General features: G+C 36.9%; 1 long non-coding RNA gene across 1 annotated transcript; it reads left to right on the plus strand.

The window, feature by feature from the left end:
• Nucleotides 1–569: 569 nt before the first annotated feature.
• LOC132602405 (uncharacterized) lies at nt 570–3,329 on the plus strand. The gene is made up of 5 exons (XR_009567770.1): nt 570–778; nt 969–1,067; nt 1,231–1,324; nt 1,567–1,865; nt 2,407–3,329. It is a non-coding gene; the product is annotated as an uncharacterized LOC132602405 (long non-coding RNA).
• The last annotated feature ends 5,153 nt before the right edge of the window (nt 3,330–8,482 follow it).

Genomic DNA, 8,482 nt, shown 5'->3' on the forward strand with positions numbered 1-8,482 from the left:
ATGTATTCCTATATTAAATTCTATTTCTATATTTTACCCGCAGACCTTATATTGGTTTTTCCGATCCTTCTCCGAGTGTCATCGGATCAACAATTTATTCGAACATGGAATTCCACTGTAACTTTTTCCTCCTGTACATTGTTTTCCCTTCTCACTTGGCTTTCACACTGTTCGTCCTAACTCCTAATGGTGGAATATATGACTCATGTTAAAACAAAAATAGCGAACAAGAAAAAACTGAAAATATCACCTGCTATTGGAACTTAACAAATATATCTCCATATCTTATATTATTTATTTTCCTTGATTTAGGTTGATTGTAGTAATAAATTTTGGATATTTGGCTATTTTGTCATCCATTTGTGCAATTTGATTAATCTTCAATGTGTTCACTTAATACGTTTTCCATCTAATGTTTTATGCGTAGATAATGACACTAATGCAGGGACATGAGCCCGTTGATGTGACGTACCTCAAAAGCAAGCATTAGTATTTATCTATTTCTCCTTCTTTTTTTGCCATTTCTTCCTGAATTTTACTATAAAAAAAAACTCTAACAAAATAAATAAATAAACTGGTTGTCGGTTTTATTAGGGGCTCCAAGAGTCACTTCCTTCATAAGTTTCCAATAACTGAAATAGAGACGCTTCCTCCCAAAATCCTACCGCTTCTTCTCCTCTTTTTCCTTTTCTCCATCTCCATTTGAGAGTTCCATCCCATTGTCCTTTCCTGCTCCATGTTCGAATTATGTTTGCACACTTGATTCTCTGGAATTCAGGTATTACGGGAGCTTCATCTATAAAATTTTGCTCAATCCAAATTCATTGTTTTACCGTTGGGTGGGTGATGTTGGTAATTATATTATAGATATTTTAGCTTTCTGATTGCGATTTTTCTATTCAGATTTGTATCACTAATTTGCTTAATTGAATCACTTATTGTCTAATTTCCGTGTACTCCTCTTTCAGGCTTTCAACGTTGCTCTCTACAAGTCTCGGTTCTCTCCTCAACAATGAGGGACTATCGAGGTCACTCTTGAAACTTTCAATGGTTTATTTATACTTGAGGTACTATATTGTTCTATTAGAGTTTGTTTTTGTTGTCGTATAGTTGGGTTTTAGGTGATGAGGGAAAAATTAAAATTCATACTTTAAAAGTAGATAAATTACCATCATGTTCCATAAACTTGTTGTCGATTCATAAAGCTTGATTAGCTTTCATTTCATATAGCTTGATTAGAGAGGGCCAACAGAGATGTGGCCAAGGACTGAACAAGGGTTTATAACGGTTACTCTTGAAACTCCATGGGTTCATTTAAACTTTGGTACGTATTCTTCTGATTTTTAATTTTAGTTATTTTGCATTTTGCCTTTTTGGGTAATGAGTGAAAAAATGATATTCTTACTTTTAGAGTAGATGTATCACATGTATTTGCCAATAACTTGACATGATTTCGTGGAGCTTGCTTTAGTCATCAAGATTTTTTTTCCTTATCCATTTTTGTTGTTAATTTTAGCTTACTTGGGATCTTAATTTATACTTTTTCCTTATTTGATTTGGTTGTAGGATTTTATTGTTCACGTTGGAGGTCGAACTTGTACAGGAAGAGCTGGAGAATTTATTTATGGTATTTAGAGGCCTAAATGACTTTGTGACTACTTTTATAGCACCGGTTAAGAATAAAAGTGAAAATAGATGCCCCTGTTACTGAGTTTCTTAGCAATTCATGTCTTTTGAGATGACTTAGCTAGCTGTGTTAAAATTTATTTTAATTTTGTTTTCCTGTTTTAGGTCTTCAATGAAAGACATAGGAGCTGCCAGGAACAAGTAGTTGTTAAAGATATTAGCTCCATAAAACTATTTTGGTAATGCGTCCCTCTCTGCCTGTCATTTCACCCACCTCTGCTTTTTAGAAATAAAATATATATGCCACTTAACACAGATTTGAGTTACAACAACTAGCACACCTGCAACTAAAGATATGTTTTAAAAAATAAACAAATAAGACATTTTTATATATGTTGCTTTGTGTAATGCTTTTGTAGAGTTTAGATTCTTAATCAGAATGCTTCTTATCATAAATTTTGTAGTTCTCGCTAAAATAAATATACTGGTTCTGTGTTTTGCAATATACAATTTACATGCATATGATGCATAGACTAAGTATTGGGTTTCGTTTATTTCCTATTTTCAATTACTCTGTTGGTATGTTTTCCACAACTCTCGTAGACACTTCTTTCATTAACCACGTCTCTTAATTAGCCAGCCTCCCTCACGTCTCTTTACCGGACGGCTGTTCCGTTTCTTCCTTTCTTTCTCTATGTTCGCCTTTTCCCTTTCTTGCTCTCCCTTCAGTGTATCAATCCTCACAGCCAAGTTCGTCATTCAACGTTACTCTTTTTGCAGACTTGTATTTCGGCAAAGACGCTGGGACGAACTTTGGCCCACATCAAGATGTGAACTCCTTTGAAGTTATTAGTTAATACTTGCTACTATGCTACTTTATAGATACTGCGGATAGTAGAAGGCACTTTGGTAACCCTCTTAATCCTTAAAAGTGGAAGTGATGTAATTAGGAACTTCATGGGTCTACTTGTGGTGTTAGCTATTCTGCAACTTCCAACATATATACCTTCTGTTAAGCTCCTGAAAAATCGATCCCTCTTATGCCTATTCGGCCATCTTTCTTTCTACGACCAGAAGGTATGTCTGTTCATATCCTCATCACTTCCTGGTTTTTAAGTTGTGTATGTGCATATTCATTTGAAATGTTTTACTTATATTTCTTGATCGTTTTTATTGAATAATTGTTAACTTTACTGTGTTGTTTAGTAATTTAACAACAACATCTACAACGTACTTGGTATAATCCCATCAGGTGGGGTATAGGGAGAGTAGAATGTATGCAGACCTTACCCTTACATTGAAATGTAGAGAGGCTATTTCTGATAGACCCTCGGCTTAAGGTTTATTTTCTTACGCAAAAGACTAGTACTTAGGTAATGAACATGTATGACAGGCAAACCAAAAAGCCAAGAGCTTTTCCTGTTCTCCTGTAAGACTAAACACATCGATATTCAGCCATGTCAATAGCTTAAATTTTCTTCACTACTTTATGAGAATTATATTTGAGTTTTTTTTCCTGTATTTTGAATGAGTTTTGATGTAAAGCAAGAGAAATCTTGATCCTTCCTTGACATTTTTCAATTTTTCTTCTTCCTTCTCACTTATTGTATGACTATTGACGAGCAAAAAGGCTACTCGAGTTTGCACAGAAAAATAAGCTGCAACAGTTTTGCTTCAACAAGTCCATGAGAAATTTCTAAACAACTGGCTAGGAATATTGTTCCAACCCAAGTAAGGTGCCTTTCGAACAGTTGAAAAGTTTTATTTGGCCCATTTTTTTACTGATTGTGCAGAGTAATGACAAAAGTTTCGAGATGATTAGAATTAGGAGTTAAAGTATGTGTTATGTTGATAAGAATACTCTCTTTCATTCTTGGTTACAAAAATGAACAAAGAGAGAAGCTAATGGCCTATAGCCTACAATGTTCGTTGCTCCTTTTACAGCTTTTATGGCCTTACCTGCCTTGGCTGTTAGAATTGATAACATTCTTACTATAAAATACAAAGTTAATAGGTAATGATGAAGTTAAATTTTTAAATATCTAAGGTACTGTTAAGATTCAATTGAACTTTGGACAATAGTTCTCTTCAAATATTTGCTTCTGCTTCAGTTACAGCAAGGAAAGAATAATTGATACTAACAAGTTACGACACAACTATCACTATTGCTCTGATACCACAAGAGTAATAAAGGGCGAAGAAATAGCAAGCAAGACAGCAAGACCACAAGTAAAAATGTTTTCTTACATAGAGGACTGGGCTTCAACATCCATAAGGACGGCTTGCCACAAACCTGGCTTTAACATCCCGAAGGACGGCTTGCCAAGCTAGTCAAATAGTAAATTTGCTCATAGATGTAAAAGTTTTTCCTATGACGAGGCTAGCTTTAACATCTCTAAAGACGGATTGCCAAGTTACTCAACTCGAAAAACTTTCACACTACTACAGATTTAGCTATTATAACTTCGAAAAACTTTTGTACTTGTAGCAATTTAACTTGCTCAATATTTCCTAACCCTATACTAAACTAAGGACCAATCTTTCCATGCATTTCAAAGAGCAGAACAAGAGAAATTTAGAAAGCACTCATATTATTGATATAGCAAGATTTACAAGAAGATTATTTGATGGTCTTCCAAGTACTACCTAGCCTCCTTTTTATAGGAGTTGGAAAACTACTACAAGCCAAACCTATATTACAAGTGGGTCTCATAAACATGTAGGGGCCTAATAAAACAAGAAAAACTTAAGCCTAAGCATGACAAAGCATGTGAAAGCACTTAAAAACATGTGAAAAACTTAAATATATACATAGAAAAGCATATGACGGCATGTGGTAGCATGTGCAAGTGGGGTAGAGTTTTGTCCTCTTGTAGGTAGCATGTGTAAGCTTGTGAAAAGCATGTGGTAAGCATGTGAAAGTGAGGTTGGGAATATAAAATTATAGGAAGATTTGTTGTGGTATGGATAGTAAACTTTTGTGGGTAATTTGTTGAGGTAAGTAAGAGTAAACGGTGAAAATGGTGCATGTGTCATCAAGCATCATCCGATGGTGCAGTGTTTGATGGTGTTGATGGCGGGGTTGTGTATCCTTCCTTTATCCACCATTCGGCTCCATGTTTTTTCTTGATTCTTTCTTTGCTTTACAAGGTTCTTTTTAGCGACCTCGTGTAGTAACATTTCCTGCTGGATGCTCCTGTTATTTCGCAATCTATTTTTTGTGAATTCTGAGATGGAAGATTCAATCTTATCCTTGTGATAGTTTGAGTGACTTCATCCCTGATGACTTCATATAGTACTCGGTACTCCTTCGTTGCTTGTCAGACTCTTTCCCAGTGAGGATGATTATCAGTATAGTTCAGCGAGCCCACTCCTTCAGCCATATCTCCTTTGGGATGCACTTATTTTGCTGGAAAATAATTCTCTGTGCTTCGCTGTATTCATCTTCTAAGGACAAAATGGAGACGGGGAATTCCTACCATAGTGAAATATCTGGCTGAGCATGGATCTTTCCGTCAATAATCTTTATCGGCCGATTTAGCATGAATATGTTTGCTACGTAGGAGTCTCGAAAGCATTGAACCTAATATCTTCGTGGTTTAAACCATTGGAGAAACTTTTTGAGAGCAGGTCAATCTTGTCAAAATGCCGGAACATGTCGTACTTGAATTCCATAAACATATAATGTTGGTGACACAAGTACCAGAAAAACCATAATAACTCCTGTGGAAAATCGTTGTGCAGTGGTATGAATACATGACAGAATCGGTATTCTGGATTGACCCCAAACGGCTTAAGGACGGATCCTCCATATTTTCTGAAAACATGAAGCTCATAGAAAGTCTTTCTCTCTGTAAGAATGGATGGATCAAACGGGTCCACGAACTGGTTGAAGAATTTCGGCAGATGATCTGCTATCCTGGATGGACCGACTCCTGGCGAACTCGTCAGCATGAAAATTTGGCTAGTTAGCTTCTTCTTGTGCATGAACCTTTTTGAAAATTCATCTGGCCTGGATAGAAAATCCGCTAGGATATTATCCTTCCCCTTGAGGTGCTTCACTTGTAATTTGTAAGGGGAGAACCATTGTGCCCATCTAAGAATCTGCGGATTTGGAATAATCTTTGGATTTATCTGGATCATCTTCGGGAAAGCCTTCGTATCCATTTCTATCAGGAATTCCGTGTGAATTAAAAAGAAATTTAACTTTTTAATTCCGTTCTTCTTGGCAAGAATTTCCTTGAGGATGGAATGATAGTGTTGTTCAGCCTCTTTGAACTGTCCACTGGCATATCCGCATATCTTCCGCTGGCTATCTTTTTCTTCAAAAAGTACCGCGGTCCAATATTCGTTGCTGGCATTAGTCTGTAATATCTTCTTGCTATCTGAGGGGATATGGAGGGCTTTGACTTCTCTAGATATTACCTTTATTTTTTGAACCGCTTCATCTTATTTTCTTCCCCCAAGCTTGAGTATTTTTCTTGAGCATTTTTGTAAGTGGCGAAATATATGTAGAGACATTAGGGATAAAATCTCTAACATAATTAATCACACCTAAAAATTGCTAGAGCGGCTTTGTTGAGAATTTGGTATCTGGAAACTTGAGCAACTCTTGGCAAATGTGCGGCCCCGGGCTGTATGCACCATGGATAAAATGCATTCCCAGAAAATTAATCTCTCTTTATACAAGAACCATCTTTTTTGCTGAGAGCATGATTCTATTTTTCCTTACTAGATCGTGAAACTGATGGAGCAAGTTGAGGTGTTCTTCCATAGTATCACTAAACAGTAATATGTCATCAATGTAAACTAGTGATGTGTGAAGGATGGGTTGAAATATCTTTGTCATGGCCTTTGGGAACAGAGAGGGTGCAATTTTCAACCCAAATAGCATGACTTCCATTGAAAATGGTGGTTGGGTATGCAGAAGCCTGTTTTTGCTCTTTCTTCAGGGTGTGTTCCCAATTGCCAAAACCCAGATTTAAGGTCAAACTTGGAAAAGTATTTAGCTTTAGCTAAGTGTGAGAAAAGGGTGAGTTTATTTGGAATAGGGAATTTGTAATCTTTGAGGAAATAGTTAAGAGATTGATAGTTTATGACTAATCTGAGTTTACCTCTTGTTTGTTCCGCCCATTTGCCCATTGCGAATTAGATGGCTCGACCAGTCCAAACTCCAAGAGCTCTTCACATTCCTTTTTCGAAAGTTGGAGATGTTCTGGATTCATACCAGAGTGATTTTCCTTCGTTGGATTAATACTTTCATTTTTCTTGAAAGGGAGTTTAATGAAAAACTCTTCATTCATCCCTAATGGATTTTTGCTTTTCTTCAGAAACTCCTTGTGAGATTCTGCACATGAATGCTCCATCAGCCGCTGTTCGATCTCCTTGATCTGTTCGTCATCTGTTATCTGGAATAACCATGAAACTTCTATGTATGGCTTGAATTGTTTCTTGAATGTTATTCCATTGGCTTTGATCTGGAGCTAATCCCTAAGTTGCCTGTAGATGTCAAATCCAATAATGAGATCCTTCTCTGGGACATCCGATCAATCAGCTTAGTTCTAAACTTCAACCCTGGGAAGAATTCAATTGTGATAGAATGCTTTGTGATGACTGTGGTGGTTAGGACTCCAGTCCCAGCAGTGTTGAAATCTTTGAAATGTGGGATCCATTGATCCTCAGGAAGGACGGCTGGATTCATCAGTGAACATGCTGCTCCAGTGTCCATGAAAGCAGTAACCTGGATTGATTTATCCCATTTGGATGGATAGACCTTAAGATGGACCTGCAGGATTACTATGATGTTGTTGATTTCTTCTTGAGCCTTTCCTTCTGGTTCTGAAATCTGGTAATATTCATCTCCATATTCTTTGTACACATCCATGGAAAAAAGGGTCTTCTCTATAGGTTCGTCCTCCAATGAGAGAACAAATTCAAGATCATCATCTTTACCCAGATGGATACCAGTGTAGTCCTCTATTACAGTAAGAAGCTTGATCGACCTTCTGGATTGGGGACGATTTTTTGCATAATGCCCAATCTTGTTGCAGATGAAGCATCTATCATTTTTTCAAAAATTGTATCGGCTTCTTCTTCTTAAATATTTTGTCCGCCTTCGAAACTTAGATCTTTCACCCGAAGGCTCAGGCCATTTGAACCGCTTGAATCTCCTTGGTCATTCAGGAACATGGCATGAACAACTTGACCCAATGACTAGGTCAGACATACTGCATGCCTTATCAAGAGCTGGATTGTTTTGTATAATTTGCTTCAAAACGGTCCTTTTTGTGCAGATATCATCCAGTGCTAGAAATATTGCTTGCTTGATGTAACCGTCCTGTGGGATCGTTATTGACTGGAATTTTTCTTCAATGATCGTCATGGTTCGGTTTCCTAGCACCATTGGAAGTGATGAAACAAAGGCTTGTTTTAGGCTAGTTTCTCCGCCTAACTCTAAAAATATCTTTGCCATCTTCTGGAAGTGGATATCACTGACATTTCTCTCAAACAATACATATTTCATTTCGAAGAACTACATCCTCAATTTTTTTTTGTCTCTGGCCAGTATCTCCACAGAACACTTCATGCAGGATTCTGATGTTAAAGGCAAAATCTTGGGATGTGAGGAACAAATTTTGTCTTGTATCCCAAGTGAATTCCACCAGTCTCTGAGAATTCCAGAGAACCTTGAAGTGAATTCCGACAGGATTAGATACTTTTCCCGTTCTACCAGATTTTTTGTCACCATCCAAGGAAAGAAATTTTAGATCCTTTGAGGCCATTTTGAAACTTTGATGTCATCCAGAGTGAAGGTATAGAATCCAGTTCCAAAAAATTTTGTTGTTGTTGGTTCTGG

Source organism: Lycium barbarum, chromosome 7, assembly GCF_019175385.1.
Source record: "Lycium barbarum isolate Lr01 chromosome 7, ASM1917538v2, whole genome shotgun sequence".
NCBI lineage: Eukaryota > Viridiplantae > Streptophyta > Magnoliopsida > Solanales > Solanaceae > Lycium > Lycium barbarum.